Consider the following 5,985-nt stretch of genomic DNA (forward strand, 5'->3'; position numbering starts at 1 on the left):
GCGGCGTTACCATTTACTTTATTGCAATGATACAGTTAAAGAGCTAGTTGTTCTAAATGCACTTGACTTAAGATCTACGAAATCTATTTTAATTAATGTTTAGATATTAAACGGCCTGTTTATTGTCATGCATTATAGGCTAAAAAACATCGTACTGTGACTCATAGGTAAAAGTAAAATAATAAGTGTTTTAATCTATGATCTCTTTTAATGTTATGCATGCTTTTTTTTAAATGTGCACACATACTGACTTTCTAGTAATGTCTCCCTTAACTAATAGTTATTTGTTAGCAGGCCTTGCTTCCTTGGCATTACGTATTTTCTTATATAATAATAATAATACTTTTTACTGTACACAATTAAAAGAAAAAACAAAATAATAACAAAAAATGAAGTGGTCATATCGCTCAAAGAGCGATCTCTTCCAGACAACTTTTGGGTATCATTGGCCTTAGTCCGTCTATTGCAGACAAACACTGTGTCGCCTAGGACACACTTCAGAAAAACGCAGAGTTGCCTAAGCTCTGCGCCACCCTCTCGACCTAACTGGCTAGGCCCACAGGAACGACGAATCTATACGTGTGGAGTCAGTTCGGCTGCAGGAGTTTTTCGAATTTTAGAGCTATGCCACGAATACTTGACGGATACTCCAGTCCGGGTTTCAAATGAAGTTTTCCTTCTCCAGGACCCTGATGATTTTGAGCCAGGTTTATCCATTGGTTTTCGGCCTTTTACGACCCCCACGAGAAGAAAGGGGGTGGTGCTATTCTACTCGGCCGACACCACACGGCAATTGGGTATAGAACACGACATAAAAACTGCGATTAACGACGTGACGTTTTTAAATGCAAAATTTAATGTTATAAATCAATATTGACATTTGCTTTTAAAAAATCGTGAATAAGCGATCACGAAAGGCAAAATGACCGTAACTTGAACCTTCTCAAATCAGTAGGAAATAACCGAACTGACCTAGAAACCAATACAAGACCATACATGTCTATAAAGTGCTGCGTCAGAACTTAAAAGGGCATACAGATATGATATGAATGTGCAGTTTAAAATGTAGTATTCAAAACATGTATTTCACTAGCTGTCAATCAGGTCAGATAGGAAATGTGGATTTATTCCACGACGAAAAATTCTATTCAACTGTTTCAATACTCTATCTCTGAATTTGCTTACTAGGTATAAAGATTTTAAAGTAAACTCTATACAGATTGTGTCAAAAACCTATCGCTGATAAGCAAAACCAGAGATAGATTATTAAAACCGGCCATAAGTCTACGCTTGCTTGGGTATCCTGAAAAAATGTATGATAGAGAATGCTCTAATTTCTAAAACTACAGCTACGCAATAAATCATTTCGATCTCTTGATCTTTAAGTTTTTTAGAATGGAGTTCTCAAAAAATAAAATTAATTGTTTAATGCTTATGTAGAAATAAGTTATCGCGATAATTTTAGAAAGCCATTGATTATCGCGGAATGAGAAATTTTGTGTCCATTGGACGCTAAATATTTCTTTACTACCTGTGCGCTGCGGTTTCACTCGCGTTATTTTAAGGAAAGAACATACTAAAAATTTATATAGCATATAGCCTTCATTGGTAAATGGACTATCCAATACAAAAATAATTTTTCAATTCGAACCAATAATTCCTAAGATTAGTACCTATTCCAAAAACATGTAAGAATACCATATAAGTTTTGGAAACTTAAACACTTCAGATTTATAATATTAATATACATTTTAATAGTAATATTTAACGCCATAAAGTAAAATTCTAAATTCAAAAGACTTTTAAAGTAAAATTCTAACTGCAGATTAGGATAAAACCATATAAACAAATTACAATGTATGTATTATTTATATTTGTACATGAGATATTATGTTTACCCTTTACTTTTAACAGACAACGCGACCTTTCAACAGATGCGTCGTATTCATGTCGTGACCATAACGTTAAAATATTTTTCATGGTCAAATACTTACTCCAAACATCTTTACATCTTTACAGATATTTTACTATCGACATTTTTTTTTAAATAGTAACTGTAGAGTTTAGTACCAGATCGTTACAGGATAGTAGGAGGTAGTTTTACTTCATCATCATCATCATCATTTCAGCCTATCACAGTCCACTGCTGGACATAGACCTCCACAAGTTCACGCCAAAAATGGTGTGAACTCATGTGTGTTGCCCATAGTCATCACGCTGGGTAGGCGGGTTGGTAGTTTTACTTATATGACGATTCAAAGAGGCTTTTGAAGCCCATTTGAATAAAGCTATTTTGATTTTAACACTATTTCTTAAAAATACGTTACATTATTTTGAATTAATAAAATATTGCTATCACTTTCTTTCGTAAGTCAAGTTGTTGTTATAGAGCAGGATGTAGATATAATGCATTCAATAACCCAATTTATTAACGCGACTCATACGCAGCTGCGTTTTATAATTAATTTGAATTAATTAGTTCCGTTGTAACCGTCTGTATAACGTTTCAATACTTGATGATAATAAAAATGTACGTACTTACGTACCTAAACTAAGCACAATTTGTTGAGTATTTAGTAGTTTGGCTCTTCCCTTTTTGATTTTTAAGACTTAGTTGCTGACTCATGTGACCAACAACCTGACATTTTATAGCCTACACACAACCTAGATTATCTATAAAAATAGAAGTTCGGTAAACTCAACATCTTATTGCTTGTACCTTCTCTATGTTTCTTTTTTTTCGTCTGTACCACTCTCTAGACAGAGACCTCTCTTGACAAGTTCAGGTTATTATTAAAAAAAAGAATAAATAAACTGGCATGTCGACAAATGTTGCATATACAACGTTACAAGCTGTAATCAAATACATAATCGTCATATTATAGGGTCGGCACATAATGAATCACGTGCTAAATATAATATGATACCTATATTACACCATATCTCATTGTTTTTAACGTTAATATTGTTACTAACCTACATGTACGTTTAACTGAGGTAGGGCACAGCAGGACATTTCCTGCTCAAAATATGAAGCAGCCCGACTGGGGTAGTACCACGACCTTACAGAAGATAACTTTCAAGGAGTGTTGTGTTCCTGTTGGTGAGTACGGCGACCAGAGCTACTGATAGGAGTTGGGGACAGGGTCGGCAATGCGTTTGTGATGCTGCAGACGTTTATAAGCTACGGTAATCGCTTACCATCAGGTGAGCCGTACGCTTGTTTGCCGACCTAGTCTTGTTATATCACTAGGATGGTAACTAACATACAACATGATGCAAAATGGTTATTGTGCTTTAAGGAAGTCTAAAACTCCATGACCAGGGCGGGACTAAGGGCGTTTCTGACCTTAGCCACGACTCTCCTCAGGAGTTCTGGCTGCCTTATTCACTACCAAAACACAATGTTTTTACCCGACTGCCAAGGAAGGGTTATGTTTTTCGCGCGTATCTTGTATGTATGTATGTATGTTTGTATGTAATATTCTTTACTACCTCATATTTCCAGAACCACTGAACGGATTTACATAATTGAGGTATCGTTAGGTTCGTCTTAGCTGCCCAAGTGTTCTTAGATAGGTGACATTAAAAAAAAAATCAAATATGGCGGCTGCGCGAAGCCATTGTAGTTAATGAAAAAAAAATTTTTTTTCTCGAATACTACAATATGGGTATCAAATTGAAGGTCACAATACAAGGATTTTAAGGCCAGGATATTTGAGCGTAGTAGGTATTTAGCGCTACCTCACTCCCCGTGTGACTAGTTGCGCGAAGTCTCCGATCAAATGAACTCTCTGACCCCGCACAGTGGGCTGAAATTGACGTTTCATAGACATTCAAATTTATTTTTTCAAGTGACGCTTTTTTTGCTTGAATGCGATTGAGAATAACTGTATGCCTTATATAATGAACTTTCAGGTTTAAATCGTAAACAGCGCACTTAGATTTTTTTTTTAATTTTTTGTATGGAGACGACATAATAAATGATGATATCTCTATAATCGCACAATTGCACCTATTATCCTCTTAGGTAAATATAAATTATTTTTGATTTTTTGACATACTTCATGCTGCGGTCAAACGTGCGTTTTTTTTAATCTTTAAGAAATTTACCAATTTTGTTTTCTATTTTTTTGGTTTTTAACTAATATCAAAATTTACATGGGTGTATATACTTTACATTTACTCAAATTAGTTGTGTGCTATATTAGAAAGTGAAATTCATTAAAAACCATAAAAAGGTTTAATTATTACAATAAAAATATAATATGATAAAATTACATAAGGCTATGAATATATTATTTTTATTATTGCATTTTCTGTATTACTATCTTCAGAGCCGAACTCAAAGTTAGAGTTTATTTCAGCAATATCCCTAAACTCGAGTTCAGGTGTTTGAAGATTCAGCAGATCAAATGTTTCAGTAAACACATTTCTCTTTTTCTTTGCATTCATTCATTGGGCCTTACTGCTGAGATAAGTGGATCGCACGAATTATCATCATTTCGTGAACTCATGTGTTTTGCCCATAGTCACCACGCTAGGCAGGCGGGTTGGTGACCGCAGGGCTGGCTTTGTCACACCGAAGACGCTGCTACCCGTCTTCGGCCTGTGTATTTCAAAGCCAGCATTTAGATAAATCTTCGGATCAGAAAGTCGGATTCGGATCAGATAAATCTTCGGAAGTCATTTGAAAAAATAAATTTGAATGTCTATGAAACGTGAATTTCAGCCCACTGTGCCCCGTGCGCGGTGAACGGCGAGCGGCAACGAAAAAATTGTGCGTTCTAGTATAATTTTAACAGTAGTGCAACTTACTAGGTTTTTTTTTTTACTTTAGTTTATTTCATAATTAAATTATATAATAAACTTTTTATGATTTTGTTTTCGATCCTGAACGCACAGCATATAAAAATGAATCATAAACATTTAATACCTAAGAGAAGTAGATAAAATAAATATTGTTTAATTTTTTATTGGTTTATAGCTAAAAAATAATCATTTTTATTATTAATATTTTTATTTATGTTAATTATCAATAAATATTCTTTTCTCAAAACGTTGTTACACTACTCACGTAATAAAATAATACAATATATAGCGGGGGGGGGGAACGCCGCCAGGCAGCAGAGAAACAGATCCTACTTCAATAACGCCTCGTAGGCAACTGAAGCGAGGCGCGTGGGCCGGTTTCTTATATAATTTAATATTAAGAAAAATAAAAACATTTATTTAAAAAAGTAATCGTTAGATATTCTTCTAAATATTATTACCTATTTTTACATGTGACTATTGTAACTTAAAATTTGATATTCTTCAAGTAAAACAAGAAAAATATTCAAAAACATCCTTTCTTTGTGTTTTTTTTTTATCGAGTCAAGTAACAATTATCGTGTTTTGAACCGTTGAATAATCAAGAACGTTTATTAAACTACAACATATATTTTTAACGGTACAAAAACATGAATATTACTATGTTTACAGCTTTATCAAAAACAGGTGGTTTCGGATATCCTGGCCTTAAAAAGGTATATCATGATTATTATTTAAGGGTGTGTTTTTTTGCCATGATCGTCTGTAAAGTTGAGAAACTACCCCAGTCAAAATACCATACATTTTGAGCAAAATATTTCTTGATACCTCACCTCCATGTCAATTGATAAAATGCTGAGATTACGAATCTTCAATTATAATAATTATTTAAAGTGACAAAGTTCGTAGCCTTTGTCAATGGATTTGTCGTTCGTTCGTCTGTTATCAGAGCTAAGGTTATGTCCAAACTTCAAGCCCAATTAATACCGGTTTTTTATCATTTTCATTGTTTATTATTTCGCATCGTATATATCTGTGATTGTATGTATGTATGTGTTTGAGAGTGAGGAACAAAATTAAATTTACAAATACAGCCAGTTGATAACTTATACTCACATCTTCAAAAGATTAACTACGATAAAAATACTACAGTTTTTTTCACAATAGGGATCA

This window comes from Melitaea cinxia, chromosome 19 (assembly GCF_905220565.1).
Source record: "Melitaea cinxia chromosome 19, ilMelCinx1.1, whole genome shotgun sequence".
In the NCBI taxonomy this organism is placed as follows: Eukaryota; Metazoa; Arthropoda; class Insecta; order Lepidoptera; family Nymphalidae; genus Melitaea; species Melitaea cinxia.